At 45.2% G+C, this 22,378-nt stretch overlaps 1 long non-coding RNA gene across 1 annotated transcript in view; it reads right to left on the reverse strand.

The window, feature by feature from the left end:
• Positions 1-20,214, reverse strand: part of LOC146358968 (uncharacterized) — a 62,628-nt gene extending 42,414 nt beyond the window's left edge. Inside the window, exons 1-2 of the long non-coding RNA XR_014786355.1 lie at positions 20,119-20,214; positions 15,021-15,272 (exon numbers count right to left, since the gene is read on the reverse strand). This is a non-coding gene — a long non-coding RNA (uncharacterized LOC146358968). The remainder of the gene's footprint in view (positions 1-15,020; positions 15,273-20,118) is intronic.
• Positions 20,215-22,378: the final 2,164 nt, after the last annotated feature.

The following is a 22,378-nucleotide window of genomic DNA, read 5'->3' on the forward strand; positions in this document are numbered from 1 at the left end:
TACTGCATAAGCCCCAGCCAGCATAGCTAATGGTCAGGGATCGTGGGAGCTGTAGTCCAAAATATGTGGAGGGGACCAGGTTATGGAAAGCTGGAAAAGAGTGTAGTATATAAAGAGATGTATGGGATCTCTCTCTCTCTCTCTCTCTTTCTCTCTCTCTCTCTCCTCCCTTTGCTTTTGAACCATCTTCTTCTGGAGCACTGCCTGTGGGATATTTAATAGGTCCACTCTATGTGGAAGCTCACCCCATAACTTAGATGGCTGTCACTTCCTGTGTGACTAATATTTGCCCCGGAAGCCTTTGCATCTTGCAAGATTCCTGCACCAACCTGCTATCTTGCAGATATTTATCCCAAAAGGATATTATTGGTCTTCCACATTTTTCTCATAAGCAGTAACTCTCCCAAGCTATAGTTTTCAGAGAGAAATAAATGATATATTAAAATTATTATCATATGGACTTTGAATTAGTTTCATTCTAGCAGGCATTCTAGGAGAAGCATTTGTACTAACATGCTGTGAGTTTTCACTGCACTTCTCACTAACTTCTGAGCTTGCTGACATGAGAAAAGCAAGGTAGAATATTTTCCTAGCTTAACTCAGGAAAAGGAAGGTTTCCTGGCTAATGTCAGGAAAAAAGGTGTTTGAGATAAGAACATTAGGAAAAAGATAAATGCTTACTGGTCTATTGCCCACATGTTTGTTTACATGTAGTAATGGCACAAATAAGCGAACATGAAATATTGTAAGAATTAGGTAGGACCTACAAAATAGAAGCAGATGTTATCCTGGTCTGAAGGGAACAGGATCTCAGAATTGCTGACAAAATATGAAGTAGATATATCACTCGAAATCATAGCTGGGAATTTTGGAAAAATAATAACTCAGGGTTAGAGTGTGATGTCCTGAAGTTCCATCTTTTGTGTTCTTTGTAAAAAAGAAAAGAAACAAAAGATCACAAAAGCAGCACAAATAGGAAACTTTTAAATATGGGAGGCAAAATACATAAGCTTCAGAACCAAACATCATTTCTCACTAGGACAGACCATCTGTCCCCATGACAGACTGAAACACCTGTCTCATTGACTTCTGTATGGTCCTTTTTGCTCCCAGTTCGGAAATGTCATTGGGTAAGAGAGTAATCTAATGGCCCCTAGACTGCATCTGGGGGGCCATTGGATTTTTCAGATTTCTGGATCTGAGATCAGAGACAGCTCTCTGACCTTGGACCCAGGAGTCCGAGCTCCCCTCTCTCTCCCCCTCGCAGCCAGCATGGAGAGAACTGTGCTGGCTGCCTCTGTGAGCTTGCAAACATGGGCTCGGAGAGGAGGGAAAGGGGGCATGCTGGTGGGCAGGGAGAGGACTGGGGAAGCAGGGATATGAGCTCTCCCCAGCCTTCCCCAGCCTCTGTCCCTCCCCCTCCCTGATGCCTCAGCTAGATGGGCAAAATTGCCTGTCTAGCTAAGCCCCCGAGTTTGGAGGTGTACGAATATCAAAGGCAGATCCAGTAGGACTGCTCCTTAAAAGACTTAAATCTTGAAAGGCAATGCTCCTAGAATTAAACTTACAACCCTTTCAAAATGTGTTTTATTAGCAACTACTATGTATTCTTGTATGTTTAATGGGCTTATATGATTAAACGTAGAAACTGCTTAAGATTTTAAAGTAAAAGATGAAAGGTCACGCCTGATCTCAGAGTCCTCTATTTAAAAATTCTCTGTAAGACCAGGAATTTTGTAAACTTATAAATTTCATAGTGACTCTTTGTGCCTGGAATATGGCATGGGATACGTTACCTGCTGATCTGTGATCAAGCTAAATACAGAAATCCCCGATCATAATATCCCCAGACAAGGACAACTCTGTCACAGCTGTTGCTAGATAATTCCCAGGGCTAGCCCTCCCATGAGGCAGGATGGATACTCTGCTCAGACAGTGGATCTTGAGGGGCAATGGATCACCCTCTGCTTGGAGGGCCCCTGCAGGCACTGCCACCACCACTGCACCAGCCTTGCTCACCCTCCACAGCAAACACCACAGCGAGAGTGTGGCAAGTAGAGCTCCTTAGGGGAGCAGCCGTCCCCATCTCTCACTCTGGGCACTCTCCCAAAGTGAGAGATCTGCCAAGTGGGTTCTCTGGAGAGGCTGCCTGCCTGATCTCTCACTCTAGGAAAGGGATCAGAGCAAGAGATCAGGAGGGTGGGCTCTCAGGAGAATTGCCTGCTTGATCTCTTGCTCCGGGAGAATCCCCCAAACAAGAGATTGGGTGGGCGGCAGCCTCTTTGGGCAACCATGGCAGCTGCGCAGAGCAGTTGATATGCCTCTCTGGAGAGAAAACCTGCCCAATCTCTCATTTGGGGGACTCTGCCAGAGCAAGAGACTGGGTGGGCAAGCAGCCACTCTGGAGAGCTCGCTCACCTGCCCGATCTGTCACTCTGGGTGAGTCCCTTAGATGACGGATCAGGCAGGAGGCCTCTCTGGAGAGCCGTCCAGGCCCGAATGTCATGCTTTGAGGGGTCCTTCCTCAAAGCATGTCATTGTGAAGTGGCCCGAGAGACTGTGGGCGTGCAAGCTCTCATCCAGGAGGGGAGATGAGGTGTGGTGACAACGGTGGCAGCAGCAGTGGCAGTGTGTATCCTCCCGCTTCCGGCTGGTGGGACAACTTGCACTGTCCGCCACTGACCAATCCAGTGCCAGCAACGAGAGAACAATGCCAGCAGACCCATGCGAACAGTGGCTGTGCATCAGTTTATAGAATAGTTTGTTGCAGACTACATTAAATGCCTTTGCGGTACAGTTAGAAGAGAGTACACGTTGTAAAATGCTCTTTAGCATTCTTGGATTCTACATGATATTAAGTCATGCAATCATTGCCAAGGGAAATGAAAATACAATTGTAAGGTGCAAATTGTTATTCAATATTATTTCTCAATTGAAACATAGCTCATACTTTCTCAGTCTTCCACTCTCTTGTTAAGATGAGGACTCCTAAAATTGCTGAAAGATAGAGAATGAACAAGTGACACAGCATCTTAGCAATGAAAATGCATGAGATCTGACAGAACTGAATATATTAGCTTTGCAACCAATTTAATGTTTAATGTAGGAGTAAGGAGAAAGAAGGAAGGACAGAAAGAAAGAAAGAAAGAAAGAAAGAAAGAGAAAGGAAAGGAAAGGAAAGGAAAGCAGTGGCATTTCAGTGCCAATACGGAATATGCTTATACCGTCACTGAACACTATGCCTACATTCCATATTGTCATAACTTCAGACAATTCAATAGTTCATGTTACTAAAATCTGTGATGAAACTTTGCATTTGCTTGGCCTACTTCAAACTCAAATTCATTTTTGGAGCACTAACTTTTACTTATTTCGCAAGTCATCATTTGGTGCCACAGCTGCCTGCCAGATGAATCTGATCTCATTTTTTGATCAAGTAACCTCCCTTGTGGACTGTGGGAATGCTGTAGACATAATATACCTTGACTTCAGCAAAGCTTTCGACAAAGTGCCCCATGATATCCTGATGAGCAAACTAGCTCAAAGTGGGCTAGATAAAACAATGATCTGGTGGATCCACAGTTGGCTACAGAATCGGACTCAAAGAGTGCTTATCAATGGGACCTTCTCAACCTGGGGAGAGGTAACGAGTGGGGTACTGCAGGGCTCAATCCTGGGCCCAGACAGTGCTCCTCAACATTTTTATTAATTTGCTGATCAAATTTGCAGATGACACAAAATTGGGCGGGATAGCTAATACTTTGGAAGACAGAAACAAAATTCAAAGTGATCTTGATAGACTGGAGCGCTGGGCAGAAAACAACAGAATGACATTTAATAGGGATAAATGCCAAGTTTTGCACCTTGGAAAAAGAAACCAAATGCACAGTTACAAGATGGAGGATATGTGGCTTAACAACACTACAAGCTTGGAATTGTTGTAGATCACAAGCTGAATATGACCCAACAATGTGATGTGGCTGCAAAAAAGGCAAATGCCATTTTGGGCTGCATTAATAGAAGCATAGCTTCCAAATCCCGGGAAGTACTAGTTCCCCTCTACTCAGCACTGGTTAGGCCTCATCTGGAGTACTGTGTCCAGCTCTGGGCACCACACTTTAAGAAGGATGCAGACAAACTGGAGAGGGTTCAGAGGAGGGCAACGAAGATGATCAGGGGACTGGAAACAAAGCCCTATGAAGAAAGACGGAAAGAACTGGGCATGTTTAGCCTTGAGGAGAGAAGACTGAGGGGAAATATGATAGCGCTCTTCAAGTACTTGAAAAGCTGTCACAGAGAGGAAGGCCAGGATCTCTTCTCGATCATCCCAGAGTGCAGGACACGGAATAATGGGCTCAAGTGACAGGAAGCCAGATTCCGGCTGAACATCAGGAAAAACTTCCTGACTGTTAGAGCAATATGACAATGGAACCAATTACCTAGGGAGGTGGTGGGCTCTCCCAGACTGGAGGCCTTCAAGACGAGGCTGGACAGCACAGCCATCTGTCAGGGATGCTCTGACTTGGACTCCTGCATTGAGCAGGAGATTGGACTCGATGGCCTTGTAGGCCCCTTCCAACCCTACTATTCTATGATTCTGTGAGATTACCCCTCAATTAAAATGGCACACTTTTAAGCCCAGTTCCTTAAATGCGATTAAGCGTGATCTCAAGGCTTTGGTCCATTGCCTTAGGACATAACTCATTCACAGCTCTGTATAGAGATCCTGTGCATTAAAATGCACGCTGGTTTCGCTCTCTTTCCCACAACAAACCCATTACTGTCTCCTCAGAAGTAACTCCCATTGTGGTCAATGAGGTCCTCTGGGTTAAAATGGGGGCTAGTCTCCCTCTTTGTGTTCTCCCCACCTCCACCACCCTCTTTCCCAGCACAAGCATATGTGTGTCTACTCGGAAGTAACTCCCACTGTGCTCAGTGAGGCTTGCTCCTGAAATGCAGGTGCATCTGGACTTTCAGGGGAAAGGAGAAAGAGAGGAGAAGCCTCTCTTCACAGCAAAGCTGATTCCTTTTTAAAAATCTGGTACTCCTCCATTAGCTTCTCCTTCCATTGTCCTGGAAACACGGCCGAGGAGGTGGGAACACTGATGAGGTAATCAGCCCCAACCCAGACTCCACTCAGACTCCACCCAGCCATCAAGAAAATAATTCGATTAGAGCTCAGTGGAAACAGCACAGAGCCCCAGGCTAAAGCAATGATAAGCCGGGACTTTAAGCGCTGTGGAAACTGGAAAAGGAGAAGATGCGATTGGGGACACATCGCAACAAAGTTGCAAACAAAGTGAAGCCGATAGTGTGGAAACACGCCCAGGGTGTGTGTGTATCTAACCTGACCAGCAAAAGGGGCAAACAGATGAGGAGGGAACTGAGCCTTCCTTGTGCTTTCTGCTCACTTCCCTGCAGCTCCCCTCCCCAAATGCTTTCACCCAGGCAAGTTCACTCCTGGTAGCAGAGCTTCGTAGAGGAGAAAAGTAGCAGGCTGGGGTGGGGGACACGCAGACTGCAGGAAGGGAACTATGAGCAGTGGGAAGGTTTAACACCCTTCCCCTGCACCCCCCCCCCCTTTCTACATGACTGGAGCAAGTCCGGGTTTAAAAGACACGGATCTGCCACCATCAGGTCAAGTTTGCCTCTAACTCTGTGTGCCTGCATTTCACATTAAAGCTAGAATATTCCTGTCTTTGGGTAAAGTAGGAGCAATGGGAGTATGAGAACCTATTCCTGTTTGAGCAAGAGCAGCCCGGTGCGTGACAACTGCACATTGATCCTGCTCCTGATGATAGCACCTAACTGTGGCAACCCATGCCTAACCAAACCAGCAGTTCAGATGGATGCAGGGAAACTGTGGGCGAAGATGGATATGATGTTCTACTGTATGGTTTGCATGCTCATTTGTTACATTCCATAGTGTTGGTTTTAAGGGCAGGAGACGGGTCTTCAGAGCCATTTCTATCACACTTAGGGTGAAGGCAGACGTATACTCTAACTGTGTGGTAGCAGGGGACTGATCACGCATTCCCTGCTCATAGCACGGGCTCATTTAGATACAGTCTTTATTCTAATGCTTAATCCTACCTGCTCTTTAAAGCAGAAAGTTGGTCTAGCATACTTAGTGAAATGGCATTTCTTCCCATATGCTTTACCTTTACTTCTGAAACGTCTCCTTAGGGTTGCTCTGCACTGCATTGATTCCATTGGCATCAAACAACCTTGCAGAACAAGAAATATTATAAAACATGGACACAGACAAATTGGGTATTAAAAGTAAGAGAAGCCCCCAAACAAAGCCAGAATTGTAATTGTCCCTGAAACCCCATTTTTGTCGGGGGAATTTTTTAAAAAAGAAAAGAAAACAAGAGGTGGAGGTGGAGGGAGGCAGTGGGGGGGGGGGTGAGAGAAAAGAAAGGCAGTGTCCTTGACTGTGGAAGCAAAATGTTCTTTTAGTGCATATACTCCAAAGCCAAGTTCATCGTTATGAAAGACAATGAGATTTGTAAAGCAGATACTTCTTTCCTAGCATTAGCACATCACACAAAATGAAGCCTTTGATATCGACTTGAAAAGGGGAGCAGGTGTGCGGAAGGAGAAAACCGGCAAATGGAGATTGGACGGGAGAGTGTAATATTGTTGAAGGAGATGATGTGTCAGCAAACCCTCAGACGTACCAGCTTTGAGAGAACTATTGTAGATTCATGTCCCCACATTTGTCTGCCTAGAACTGCTGATCATGGATGTTCTGCCTGCTTGTATAGTAGCAACAGGGGGATTCTGATGTATGCAGATCAAAGTCAGAGGATGTAGTTTTATAAATTCTGCAGAGATTTATTTATTTTTTAACTCAGTCTCTCTGGGTAATTTCAAGGGGCTTTATGCATTTTTAAAGCCTTCTGGCTTCTTAGGCACTGCAGGAAATTATATTATTTCTATGTCCCCATAGGGAACTGACTGTCAATGAACAGGCTGTAAATAATGTAATGACTTTAATGAATAACCACCACCAAATTATGCTGAAAAACAGAGTGTGGAAAAAGGTGACCACTGGTCAATGACTCATTACTAGGGAACAAGGAAGCATGTGGGTTAGAAAGGTTAGTAAGTCATGTAGGGTGGCATCTCCCAGCAATCTCATTAAGAGAACTCGCCCCACCACCCAGAAACTCTGGCTTAACTCTTTTATTTCAGACAAGCAAGAAGAATGGAAAGTGGAACATTTAATTCCGCTATAGTTGAGATTATATCAAGAGATTTCTGCAGGCTCATTACTTCACCCTTGTCTCTCAGAAACAAACAAACAAACAAACAAACAACCCCTCATGATAGTGTGGGAGACTGTGACCAGGGGGGATCTTCATGACAACAGAATGAGAGCATTGGAGTTGGAGAGTTGGAGTATTATCCGGATTTTTATGGAATTGGCTTTGGTCTGTCAGGGATGCATAGGAATGGATGGGTGCCCCCCTGTCCAGGTTTTCCAGGTGCCTGCCCAGCTTCCTGCCCCCGCTTGCACACCCCTGGACCCCATTGTCGAGCGCCACGAGTGCCACTTTGGAAAAAATGGTGATTGTGAACCACGCACATCTAGTTGTACACAAAATGGTGGCATGAATAGCCCATATACATAAGATTACAGGCATAAATGGGTTGGTACCCCTGATTAAAGTTGGTATCCCTGATAGCATCTGAAGGCTCCCCATGAGAGCACCCACCAGTGAAATTTTGCCCCATTCCCACCAACAGTCAGGGAGTTAGAGCACCCACCCCCTTTCTCTTTTTCCAGGGAGTAAATACAGCGATCTAGCTCAGTCTGCAGCCTCTGTTGCCTGCTTTCCCCCCATTGAGAATCTGTAGCATCTTTTTCCCATTAAGAAAATGGGAGCTGCGCTGTTTCAAGTACTATCTAGCTAGCTAGCGAGAGGAGGCAGCCAGGAGCAGGAGCCTGTGGCCCCGGTATTTTGCTGTATTGATAAGCGATACAGTGAAAACTAAAGAATGCAGAGGGGGAGGAGAGGAGGTGGCCAGCTGAGGCAGAGGCTGCTGCAGCAGAGGGAGGCAACTCCAGCCAGCCCTTTCCCTCCCTGCAGAGAAACAAGTAACCCAAGCATCAGAGAAGGCTCTCAAGGGGGCTGGGCTGGGAAATGGAGGCTAGTTACTCCCACTGGCAAAACAGAAGTACAGCACAATTTTGAAGGCACAGAAGAGCGCTCTAGCAAGCTAGCTGGATGAGTTGGAAAGGCAGGCTAGTCACTCTAGTCACCTAGGTTAGTGAGGTCATGGCTAGATGAAAGACACATCCCTAGGAATGCCCAATCATACCGAATTTAAAGCCGAGGGATGGGCACACAGCAGCTGGACTTCAGAGGAGCCAAATTAAAGAGGGGAAAACAGAGTAAAAGTGCTCTACAAAAATGTGGCTTCCCCACCACTCCAGGGTGGCTGCAGACTGGCCATGTGCACAACAGACCTCCAAATAGTCCCAATCCGCAGCAAGTCACCCATGAAGAGAGGCCCCAGGTGATCTGTCTCCCTGCCTGTTCAGGCTGTTGTCCAGATGCTGTTGATGGGAAAGTTCAAAGCCCTTTCTGTCCTTCCTCATGGTTCTTTATCTTTAAACCGACTTGGATTGAAGAACCCTTCAAATAGAGCAGGCCTTCAAAACAGAGGACTGTCCTCTGTAAAAGAGGACATATGGCCACCCTAGCTGGAGCTCACACTATGATCCCCTGGTCTAATATGTGGCAGTACAGAGCTTCAATACAGAGAACCTGGCTGCACGTTGGGGAAGTTCATCTCCTCAGGTAGAAAGAAAGGCAAATGAGACAGTCAGCTGGGGGTGCCAGGAGGATGGAATAGTTTACAAGCACCTAATATAATAAAGAATCACAATGCTGCTTTCAGAAAGTGATGCTTAAAATAGCTAAACCTTGCTATCTAGGTAGAAAACATTCAATTTCTACACAAAACCCTGGTTATTCCAAATGCAGAAACAAATCCCTTTAATAATATCAGGTAGGTAGTGGCCGGATCACAGCATTTTTGTATCTCATTTTGCATGTAATGCTTCCACCACAAAGGGTTAGCATTTACAGAGGCTTTTACAGTAATTGCAAGAACTGGGGTAGTTTGAGAACTTTGCCCATGAAAGTAGAAAACAGCAAATTACAAGGCTGTTCTTCAAGCGGTGGAAATAATTCTGTGTCTGCTATAAAATAGGAAGGTCATGGTTGAAAGCCTCCAGAAACTGCTTGCGTTGCAGCAGGGTTGCTCCTCTTGCTGCTTGTTCACACAAATTTGAAATAGGCAAATGTTTTCATTCCTAAGCAATAGATATACCACTATCGATGCATTTACTACAAAGAAGATGATTATGATTAATAATGGATGGGGATCTAGACTAGGGGTAGTCCTCCAGATGTTTTGCACTATAACTCCCATCAGCCCTATCATGGCCAATGGTCAGGGATTGTGAGAGTTGTAGTCTAAAATATCTGGGGGGTGGGGCACCAGGTTGCCTATCCCTGATGTAGGCACTTTACATAAAACATCATTATGCCAAAAGAAAGCTGAACACATTTCAACTATCACTGTAATGGCACCAAAATGGTCTGTTAAATTAAAGGAGTTTTATCTGAATGATGGAAATGGAAATGGCAACTTCATCTGCAAAGCAGTCGTAGGCATGGAAATAAGTGCCACTGTGTTCAGTGGGCCTGAATCCCAGATAAGTGTGTATAGGATTACAGCCAACATTGCAGAAGCAGACATCTGCTTGCACAATGGGGCTTCCCCTTCCTCTCCTCCCCTTAAAGCCCCTTTGGACCCCTTATCTGCTTTGGAGAGTCCCCAACCCCCCTGGAGCAGATTTGGGGGCCTGCAGGGTGCTGTGGAGGGGAGGGGAAATCCATCCCATCAGCAGTCTCCCTTCTGATGGCTCATCAACACCATTGGATACAACTCTTTATTTCCAGATATTGGATGCACTTGAGATATTGTGGTTATTAGTCATCCTGGCTTATGTTGCATTCTGGCTGGATGGACCACCCTCTTTTATTAACCATTGCCTCATTTTCCCTCTTCCACCCACCCATAAATTCTTTGAGCATATGGTCTATATACATTGCCTCCCCCCACCCACTTTTTTTTCTCCTTCAGTCAGCTTCTTGATCCTTTCTTGGAACTTTTTCTGGCCAGCTCTGAGGACACTTTTTTCATCCTTAACCTTCTCTAGCTCCCAGTCTTTGAATGGTTTATTATCTGCATCCCCCTTCTAGCCTGCACTAATATCCCTTCTGCTGGCCTTCTGTTCCCCAGTGAAGTCAGACTTCTATGAGAAACTTCTTTCTCTCCTGTTTCAATAATCACAGCAACCCATTCCTTTAAAATGTCTGCAGTTGCTCCCTGACCCTTCCAGAATCTTAATCCTTACACTGTAAGGTTCTGTGCCACTCTTTCCTGACCACAGTTCTTCTCCAATCTCCCCTGCATTTCATTCTTAAACATGTTCATCTCCCATGTCCATTGCTTTCTGTCATGCTGCTCCCTTTGCCTAGAACAGCTTCATTCCCACCCCACCCATAAAGCAGATTCTCTTTCCATCTTTAAATTCTTCTTGCAAAGACTTTACTGAACCAGCACAACCCCATCTATTCTGTCCTGCAATCTGTTAACCCTTCCCTATCCCTTATCCACCTTACTACTTTGACAAATCCTGTGTTCTTCTCACATCACCATTTTTCTGTCTTCTGTGAGAGTCTATTGTAGCAGTGCAGCCAGTCCTGGATTGTGAATGTTGCTGTTCAACAAGCTAAGCTTTCAATGCTACAATGATTAATTCAATGCATTCATTTAAAAGAACTTTAAATTTATGCCATGTAAACATAGGATGACACCCTTATGGCCTGTCTTACTCAGAAGAGCCCAGTTCATATTGCCTAATTTTCTGCACAGAAAGTCTTAAATCACACACTTGGTTCACACAGAAGTACTACATGCATCAGATGCGCCTGGTTACACGCAAACAAGGTAGTTCCATACTGTGGTCTCGTTGTGGTCTTGGCCTCATTATTAATCACAAGTAACCAGTTATATGTTCATGCAGTTTGTATATACTTTATGCATACATGTGCAAGAAAGCATGAGCCCGAGGATGTTCATTGTGAACTTGCCCTAAGTCTAGAGTAAAATACTACATTCATCCATTAATGCAAATTAGACTCTCTGTTTCACCTACAAGCATACACAAAAAGGTTAGAAAAGTCTCTCAATATTTTTCCTTGAACCAGTGTGAGCACAAAATCATAGATAAAGCATTAATTAATACATGTTAAGTGATCTTGAGAACATGCCCTTACTTTACTTTCTTACTGAACTACTGTGACAGAATGGCACAGAACATGTTTATTAGATTGACATGAATGTATTTTACTTTATAGGAGTGATTAGTCCTACATATGCTCTGAGTTAGTGTTGAGTGCAAAATGTGTTCTTAGAAGTGGGGCAAGGATAGGGATGTACAGATTTTCTTAAATCTGTTCCATCTCTTTTGCGGGTTGTCAGGCGTCTTTTGTTCTGTCGTCCGCTCATTGATGGAAGTGGATTTTTGCATGAGAATTTCATTTGTTTGTAAATGTGCAAGTGTGCATTTGCAGAAGTGCGCATTAGTTAATGCACACCTGTACTAATGCGCACTTGCAAATGAACAAAATTACACAAATCCCCCTCCCCCAAAGTAAAAACAACAACAACAGTCTGCAAAGCCATGGAATCCACGGGACTCAGAAAAAAAACAGTCAATTGCAGAATCCACAGGTCGGATATAGACAGACATCTGGATTCATTTGAATCCATTGTGGATTTCTCTGATATCCCTAGGCAAGGAAGCTTGCCCCAAGTGGATGTGTTAGTTCTTCGAAGTGAAAAGTGCCTTAACCCAGGAAGATGATGGACTTTTACAAGGGTCCTTCTGAAGTCAGCTAAAAGCTTGGCTGTGTCAAGGAGAAGTCCTCTTGAAATTAGGTGAAGGATTCGTGACTGGCTCTGAAGTTCCTGCTTGAGTCAAGTTGCATAGATGCTTGTTTAAGATAAAGGACCTGAGCCAATGTTAGGTAGAACGCTATAAATACTGACATTTCAACATGGTTGAGCAGAGAGATCCTGTGAGAATGAGAAGCCTGCTAAACATGATTACTTAAGCTCTGCCAACAATGCCACCATTTAGGTAAATATGAGATCTAAATGATGACTTTTTATTGAGAGGAACTTTCACTTTAATTTTATTAGGAATATGCTAGCCACCATTTCTATCATGCTTTTAATTATCCTGATTGCATTGTATGTGGTGATGTGTCTTGCTTCTTTCATCATTGCAAAATTATGTTCTCCTCTAAGATTGTTTGATCGTTGATTCTCTAAGATTGTTTGAGCAATAATTATATATTTTATGGTACCACTGAGGTGCCTCAGGGAGTATGAACCCAATAATTCTTGCGGCCCTGAACACTCAGCTGAGACATAAAATCCGTGATTGAGTGGGGACCATCTCCTGACCAGGTGAGCCACAAGTGCACCTGTCTCAGGCGTGGGGAACTAGTTAGCTGGATGGAGTGGGCAAGATTGCCTGGCTCAATACAGTTTCCATAGAACATTGCAACAGCAAATTAAGTTTCTACAAATAAGTGGAAGGTTTCTGCTGAATCCTACGGGGGGGGGGGGAGACTTGATGGCCTTTGAGTCCTTTCCAGCCCTATAAATTTATTCAAAAGTAGGGTGGGGGGTGGGGAGAAAGAGGAGAGGTGACCTATACAGCTATTTTCATACCACAGTAACTGCTACTCAGTGAGCCTGCTAATTCAAGCTGCTGCAAAATACCCGTGTCCTAGATACAGCATGACACATTTCCTTTTCTCTTGATGTATCAGGAGAACCTTAACATTCAGCATCAGTTACTCTGCTCTGTGATGCAAAACCTGCCAGAGAGCAAAGGAGAAAAAAATAAACTCTCTCATTACACAAAAAGTTCTTTTCCATTGCCTTCGGTATCTTAATTCTGTGTCTAGGGCAGCAGTGTAGTGATGGTAAATGTTAAGGATCAGGTGCTTAGCACACCTCCTGCACCCTTAATTGCATATTTTGGACCTCTTTTGAGCTACTATAATTGCAATACTTATATGTATAGTCTCCAGGTGGAACAGCTGTGCCTGATCCCCACTGGAACACAAGTCCAAGGCACCAAGCACCTGAACAGGGCCTACTGAGGGCCTAACATGGGCCTAAACATGTTGAGTGAGGGTGCAAAATCACGTCCCTTGTAACTGTTTATATATTCTTATTGTACATCATGAATTGTGCGAAAATGAGAAGCTACTCTCTCAGAACAAATAACTCTGTCCTGCCATTTGTAACAACAGGGACTTGTACAAAAGCCTAACTGTTATCAGCTCCCTCACACAGGAAGTACTTCTTCAAAGAGTACATAGGTAAACTATATATAAACTATGGAATTCACTGCCACAAGAAGTAGTGATGGCTGCCAATTTGGATAACTTTGGGGTTAGACAAAACTATGGAGGATAAGGTTATCAATGACTACTAGTCCTGATGGCTATATATTACCTCCAGCATCAGAGACAATATCCCTCTGAATACCAGTTGCTGGGGGACATGATTGGGAGGGTGCTATGGCACTCATGCCCGCCTTGTGGGCTTCCCATGGGCATCTGGTTGGCCACTGCGGGAACAGAATGCTGGACTACATAGGCTTTGGTCTGATCCAGCATGGCTCTTCTTATGTTCTTACACAGACAATGGCTGTCTTTACATGAGACATTTATAGTGCACTCGTGATTGGTCACTCATGGAATTTTGTGGGTCATTTAGATGACATCATCAACCTCCAGGGCACACCAGCTGTTTTTGATCTTTATCCTGCAACAAACAAACAAACCCTGAGGTAATCCACCATTTAAAATGTAAATCAGCTTTAATTTGTTGTTCAGTCGTTCAGTCGTGTCCGACTCTTCATGACCCCATGGACCATAGCACGCCAGGCCTTCCTGTCCTGCGCTTTCTCGCGGAGCGTGCCCTCCCGGAGCATTACAATCAGCTTTAATGGCTGTATGTAAATGTGCAGTTCCACTATTATGACAGCCTGGGAAGAAGAAGCCATTGAGCAGAGCAGGAAATCACAATTGCCCTTCCCTCCCCCTCCTCCAGTGTGTCTGCCTGTTTACCTGGGCTGGGAGGAGAGGAGAGTTTTCTTGGCTGGGCTAGGAGAGGCTCAAAGCGAGCGGGAAGCTAGCCAGGGAAGGAGGAAGAAGAAGACAGCGATCCCCCCCCATGTAAACAGCTGACAGCAGTGAAGCCACTCCTGCCCCGCTTTGCTTTGCACAGAGAGATAGTGCAAGCAAGCGAGAGATACTCGAATCCCTTGGGAGACCCACTGATTCACCGCTTGCTTTCTGCCCCAAAGCTGCAGGGAACTTGCCTGTGTAAAGAGCTGATCTTTATCTCGCTTACACGGAAACAGAAGCCCTGGTAAATTGCAAACTAAAAAGCCTCATGTGGTGAACCCCAATGTTACAGTAAGTTAATTCAGCATGGATAACAATTGCTGAGTCTTTGCTTTCCACAGGGGGGGCTGAACTTAGAAATGAGGCAGAGCGGATAAAATCCCTAGTTCCCACATTGGCCACAGATGAGATGCAAACTGTGACTCTACGAACAAAGACAGGAGACAAGACAAAGTCAAGTGAAGCCACCCACTTCAGACATCAGATGACCAATAGGAATTTCTCCACCCACCCTACCCGTATTTCCAACTTCTTTTGTAGTTTATAAAAATGCGCCCCTGTCCAGAAAGATGCACGCTATTTTGACTTTTGATTTAAGGTACAAAAATATCAAAGATTAGTACTGCAAGGGGACTCAGGCAGAGCTGATACTAGGAACTTAGTACCATTTTGCAGCATTAGCAACCTAGAAATTGCTTTCCATGTTTATTTTCTTACCATTATGGCAGATAGCATGCCAGCTCCATCTTACTGGCATCCTTCGTGTGGCTGTGCTGTTGTAGGCATCCCCCTTGCTATCTGCCCCTGGTTATACTCCTGATCGCAGGACCAACAGTGCCAGTGGTCACCGTTCACAGAAGTCTGGGGCCCCCAGCCGTCATCACTTAGGTTTTGCCTGGATTCAATTTCAGCATGTTTGCCTGCATTCATTTCACCACAGGTGTCTCCACTGGTTGATATCTGGAGTCTCTGCTCGTGGATCAGTCAGAAAAGAAAGAGTTGGGTGTCATCAGCATATTGACAACATCAGCCTCATAACCTCTGGACAATCTCTCTGTGGCTTCACGTAGATGCTAAATATCTGTGGTGACTAAATTAAACCCCATGAGATACCACATCACAGCTCCCTAGGAGAAGAAAAATAAGCCCCCAGTACTACTGTTTGTGAACACCATCATCTTTTGAAGAGGGACTTGATCACTTTGGCCTTAAGTGAGGCTGGCATTCCCCCCTCCATCAGGGAATGAGTCATCAATAAAAGTCAGTTGGTTCTGACATCTATTTCCTGTTGACAACTTTGCACCTACTTCTTTCTAGGGAATGAAGACAGATGACCTAATCCAACATTACTTGAAGCGTGTGAAAAGCCACTTATTAGGGCCAGTAGTCAAACCAAGCATACTTTTCTGCTAACATCTACGTTAATGCGTAGGAATCTGACTAATTCCATTAGATGAACTGTACAGCAAATGGTGGCATTTATTCTTCATCTTCTCTCATGGTTTTGTCTTCTTGCTGACTCAGGTTACTTGGGTATTTGCTTTCATTCTGGAGAGGATGCGTGCCTTAATCAATGCTGTTCTGATATGGACAAGTCTTGGACAAGCCTTCCTGCTCACTAGAGATTTATACAATGGAGCAGATTAAGTTGGAAATGCATTCTCAAGGCCTTTAGAACTAAATGCATGGCACATTATTAAGTGACAGTTGATAACATCCATGTCAAAAAGCTCTCTGCAGCTTGTATCCATGCACGTAGGATGACGTTATAATTTTATATTGATGAAAAGTTCTAAGCATGAACATGAGTTATCTAGTAAAAAAAAATAACACAATGAATACTAATAATGCCACAGACGACCAAGAAATCCCTGTCTGGGAGACCTTCAAAAATTAAAGGCTGCTCCTAATGTTTCCACATGATAGGAAGCTTATGATCGCTTGTCCCATCCCTCCTCTCTCCAAAAGGAATACAGATTTTACAATAGTGTTAAATGTCCACTAGGCCTTCCTGTAAAGGACTATTATGGTATACAGGGCTTTGCTACTGTCTGGATGCACTTCTTGTCATTCTAGACACACACCTTTATCTACAGCCTTCTATAGCAGATCAAAGGATTGAATTGCTGATTTCCTTGAGAAGTCAGCTGACCAGCGAGCGGTGAAGGATCACATTCACATTCCCTTTTTGGCGTTGTTGCTCTCCAAAGTCATGTTTATTGAATCACTGATGTCACAACCATCTTGCTTTACTGGAGAACTGGAAGAGGTTTTTTTTGGGGGGGAGGGGAACTCCCAAATGAAAGGTACTTCACATGCTTCAATGCTTTGCCCTTCCCCTGCACACCAGCACTCCCCTGCAACTCTGTCCCTTCCCACTCCAGCCTTCTAAATTGTTTTCCCTCAACTGGGCACCGAAATCATAAGCAAGCCCATCTGCCAGGATAATGGGGGGATTTGCAAGGGAGAATCAGTGAGTGTCCTGCTGGGCCAGGCTCAGCTCTAGGACTAGCTATGGGGCACATCTGATAGCAAGTCAGCAAACAGGCAAAAAGCTCAAACACAGTTGCATCAGTCCAACAAGAGGGCAATTCAAAGCAGGAGATGTCAGTACACAGGCAAAGATCAAGAGCACAGTATTACCAATCAAGAAAGAAGAAGTCCAAGAGAAAGCTCTGAGTCGTGACCAAGGTCAAAACACAGGTCAGCCATCCAACAAAAACAGAGTCCAAAGAGCAGAGTCTAGCAGGAGTCCAAAAGTCAGCAGCAGAGTGGGACAGCCACAAAGCAAGGTCAGGGAAGCAAGGGTTCAAGGGACTGGTACTTGTAGAAGCACATTGTTCCAGCAAGCAGAAGGTCTAAACCGAAAGCTTATAGGCTGGAGCTTCCAGAGCCATCACCCAGGACTCAGTTGCATCACATTACAGGCTTGTGTGAGAAGTCCTCCCCCTGGGGGAGTAGTGGTCTGAGTGTTGGACTGGGACTCAGGAGATCTGGGTTCTAGTCCCCACTCGGCCATGAAGCTCACTGGGTGACTCTGGGCCAGTCATTGACTCTCAGCCCAACCTACCTCACAGGGTTGTGGTGAGGATAAAATGGGGAGGAGGGGGGCCATGTAAGCCGCCTTTGACTCTTTGGAACAAAGGCGAGATATAAATGTGACAAATAAATAAACCCGGCCATTTCACACGTTTAGAAATGGGAATGGAATCTGGTATTGTCCAATCAGTTTCACTCTGACATTGTTAAGTGTTGTCACAATGCGATGCTAGCTATGGCCTGTATACATGTATTGGGTCCCAGAGGCATTCTGGGGTCATCAAGATGGCTGTGGCTGCTGCAGTCGCTCTGCTTAGCACTTCTCTTCAGAGCACCAGACCAAAAAAGAATTTTTTATAAACAAAAACAAGGGACAAGGAACTGTTATTGAAGTGAACTACATAGGCACAGTGCCTGCTAATGTATGACTACACTAAGTTCTTATGGTCAATAAGTTAGAATTATCCCAGCCATTGTGCTGATGAACTGCTGCTTCCAAACACCTCTTGGTGAGCCAGTGGCACATAACCACACACATCCATTCATTCTTAGCGGTATATACGGTGTTGTGATTAGGGGAAGAACTACACATTGTCTTGGCAAACATGAGCTTGGAAACACGCGTTTGCTAAGGTAACATGAACGCAGGGGCTGGAGGGGGACTTGCAGGGGAGTGTCAGCAGGGGAGTGAGAGAGGTGCTTAGCCTCTCCCATGTTCACTGTCATGGTCCTGGGTGTCATGCCTCTACTGGAGGAGGAATCATCCTCACGGGAAGAGACGAACCTTCTGAGCCAGATGTCCTCTGGCTCAGAAGGTTGCCTCTGAGGGCCTTGCACAACCTAAGATGGCCCTGGGCCCTCAGGGGTGGTGCCTTCAGATCAGCCTCCTCGAAAGGCAGAGAGCTCAGCTTCTGGGACAGAGAGGGGTGCTGAGCCATCACCTAGCCCCCAAGAACACTGGCACCCTAAGATTCAAGCTAGGGCAGTGGCCAGGTGAAGGAGTGCCTGCTTGCCGAAGAGGGCTCCTCATGAGTAAAGGACTGCTAATGGGGAAGTCAAGTTTCAGAAGCCCCTGCCAGCATGGCCAATGATCGGGAATGCTGGGAGCTGAAGTCCAAACTATCTGGTGATCTACTTTCTGCCCACCCCTGTCTTAGATTATATGTCTACTTGCTGTGGTTAGAGCAGGGATGGGGAACCTTGGGGGTAATCTGTCAGGGGCTGCATGTCAGTGGTGGGCATGTCAGCCTTTTCTTTCTCTTCCTCTTCTCTCGCATCCAGTGGGGCTGCTAGGCTAGGGACAGACTGCTCTTGTTAGAGGTCTGAACTGATCACATTTCAAATCAGGCCAAAGGCCACTGCAGAGTCCTAAGGCCACAGGCTGCTCACTCCTGGGTTAGAGTGTTGGACTAGGGTTCGAATCTTCAAATCTTCGAAGATTTGAATCTTCGAAGATCATGTCTGAATTAGAAAAAAAAATCGTGGAGAAGCCACGATTCTTCAAAGATAACGCCTTAATTAAAAAAAAAAAAAAGCCGAAGGGGGTAAAATTTAGTCTCATTTGAAGGGATAGAACAACCCCCTGCTCACTGCAGGAAGCCTGATTCCCAGGCAGTTGCCCATCCAACTACTGACTGGGGCCGACCCTGCTTAGCTTCCGAGATCAGACAAGCGCGCGCACATCCAGCCCTTTGCTTGTTGCTGAGGAAACATTGAGTGCTGAGGAAGCTATGCGATCAGTAGCTGGAAGACGACATGGGGCTGTCGAGAGCTGTGATTGGACAGGAGGGAAATACAAACACGGCTGTATATGGACAGGCAGGGGAGGGGACTACAACCAGATACAGTAGTGAAGGCAGAAAATCAGAGCACATTAAGGGGAAATACCAGGATATCAGGTATTGATGAGCTCACTATATTGTTGTGACGTGGGCAAGGGTGCTGTGCTTTCTTACATCTCTCCATCGATCTGCAGCCTCCTTGGCTGCCCACAATTCCTGTTCTGAAAAGGCCCCATGGGAGGATTTATCTCACGATGTCTTCCTCTGGGCTTTAACTGAAGCACAGGAAGCTGGGGAGGCTGCAGACCACGAGAGAGGTGATATGTTTTGTATTATGATTATTATTATCATCATCGTCTGATCTTGAAAGCTAAGCAGGGTCAGCCCTGGTTAGAACTTGGATGGGAGACCACCTGGGAATCAGGCTTCCTGCACTGAGCAGGGGGTTGTACTTGATGGTCTTGTAGGCCCCTTCCAACCCTATGATTCTATGATTCTATTATCTTCTCTTTCTATATTGTCCCATAGCCAAAGCTCTCTGGGCTGTTCACAACAATTCATTAAAAATATGTTTTAGAGCCTTCACCCTGTAGCATGCCCCCTGTGGGGAAGCTGCAGCTTTGGTGTGTGTATGTGTAAGTGATATTAATCTGGAAACTGATGTGAGGGAAAATCGCTCCCCCTCCTCCTGCAGCACAGTGGTCCTGATCTGAAGTGGGCCCTCCCACACCCGTTAGTAATACTTGAAGATAAAACAAAAAACAGGCTAGCTTTTCCACGCTTGTCCCAATATCACGTCTAGTTTGGTCCTAAGTATCAAGGGTTTCACTGACTTTAAAATGCTACTCTCAAGCAATGGCTTGAAGACTTGAGATAAGCGTTTATATTCACATCCAAATTAATTGTACCGAAAGCACACTATCGAGATACTTCATTAAATTTATTTTTACCATAAAACTATTTGCCTTGACTTACCTGAGCCAAGTGTCACCTACCTTCCTACTGGGCTGCTGCTGCAACTGAGTTTCACCTCCCCACCCAGCCTGTGAAGACTGTCACGTCTCTACTTTGTTCTGTGCCGGAAGAAAGGAGCTGTCTCTCTGGCAGCAAACCAGCATAGCTGTTTCTATTCCTGTTAGGCCCTATCAGAGCCAGCTCCAGAGAGCAGAAAGGTTGGGCCTTTGCCAGGGCCCCAAGATCGGCAAAGGACTCACCACTCTACCGGTGACATCATTCTCATTTTGCACAGAAAACCCAAGGCAGTCAGAGGCCGCATGAGGGAATTGTGGGTTTGCACACCCCATATCTTCTATGTTAAGGGAGGCAAATGATAGGGTGGTGACTTGTGAATCACAAAAAGCGACATGCACCACCATAAAAGAGGACAAAAGAGGACATTGATTTGCATATGTAAATTTTTATGTATAGATGCAAATTTAGAAATAATTATTCTAATTTAAATAGAAACACAATATATCTCACCATAGTGTGACAGGGGCCCATTCTACACAGAGGTGTTTTCTGATACAGATGCAGTTTAAAATGCATTTTGTGAACCGCCCAGAGAGCTTCAGCTATGGGGCAGCACAGAAATATAATGAATGAATGAAATGAATTTTCTTGAATTTGCTTCTACTCCTCCCATGGCACATGTAGCCAATTCATGGGGTGTAGACTTGATGTAAATCTCACTTTTGTGGCAAACATAATATTAAACCACATTAATGTGGCTATGTAGGCGGAGTCTCAGGGACATCAACAACTTTCCTTCCTTATTTTTTTTACATCCATTAAGCTTATGTACAGGTGCGATGGTGTGAAGGAGTGGAGATTATTTTTTAAAAACCTCATCCCAAAAGCAACGTTCTGACTTTCTCAGGAGTAAACCTCATTGAAGAGAATGTGATTTACTTCTGAGCAGACATGTATATCAGCGCATTTTCAGCTAGTTGTTCCTTGAGGCAAAGAAATAAAAAGGACAAAGGAGAGAATTGGGAAGGCTTGACAAGACATTCCAAACTTTATTTTTTTTTCAAAGGTGGGGGGTGGGAAGCAGCATTGCATTCACTCTTCAGTTCACTAGGCAGGGCAGAGAGAGAGCGAGAGAGTGAGAGAGCAGAAGAGAAGCCAGCAGAAATGTGTGTGTGTTATTCACAGATTCACATCTCCACAGGAACGCATTAGCAAACGCTATTAAAACAAAACAAAAACCCGACCTTGGTCAGTGGAGGGTGAAGCCGACAGGAATGGGTTAACTCCTCTCCTCCATGTGAGAACCCATTCCTGTTGGGTCTACCTTTCGCTGACACAGCTTTCTGTTCCTCGTTGCAGCGCCATTCTCCCCAGCTGTCACTGAAGCCATGGAATCATGCCACAAGCTTAGGACACACTGAGTCCCAAAATGCAAGGAAGTCACAGTAAAGGGAAAACCCACCACAAAACCACTTTGTGAAAATGTTTTTTTTAATGGCAAGAAAATCCAGGACTGATACAGATTGGGGGCAACGCCATGTGTCACACCAATGTGTGATGTGCAGTAGAACCACAGTACATTTCCCAAATAGATTGGGCCCAAGTGACTTGTGTGCCTTGCTCAGTTTGCTGTCCAGGTGCTAATGATTGGCAACTTCACGGCCCAGCTATTCCTTCTGATGGTTCTTCATTTTTATACCAGACTTGGATTGGACAGCCCTCTAAATAGAGGACTCCTTCAAAATAAGGGCCATCCTAGAAGATTCTCTGGAAAAGGACTCCAAATAGAGGACCCCTTCAAAATAGAGGGCCATCCTAGGGGACTGATTGCAAAGGCAACTTGTTCTTATGCCTGCATTTCAAATACTATTATTATTGGCACTCTGTATCCTCAAAGCCATGTCAAGCAAATGCAATTTATAACATGGGATCAAGCTCTACAGCCTAATCCTCTATGCTGCTCTACCAAGAAGACAGCTCATAGGATTTCTGTTATGCCTGAGCCAGACCCAAGCCAGGATGACTCCTCAGATGAAGACCCTGATGTTGTAGAGTCCAAAGACCCTGTGGGGCTTCCTGACTCCTGAGCTATCCCAGACACCTCCAGCATCTCCAGAGAAGCTATGCCAGGCCCTTCCACAATAGTGGACCTTGAGAGATCTATGGATGTGGCCCCTGATGAACCTACCACACCCATGGAGTTAGAGAAGAAGCCCTCGAGAGCACTGGGACCAGAGAGTGCAGACACAGGCAGCTTTCTACCAGTGAAGCACACACCTTAGG

Source organism: Heloderma suspectum, chromosome 1 (assembly GCF_057233095.1).
Source record: "Heloderma suspectum isolate Gila_16-S chromosome 1, 16-S_ref, whole genome shotgun sequence".
Taxonomy (NCBI): Eukaryota; Metazoa; Chordata; class Lepidosauria; order Squamata; family Helodermatidae; genus Heloderma; species Heloderma suspectum.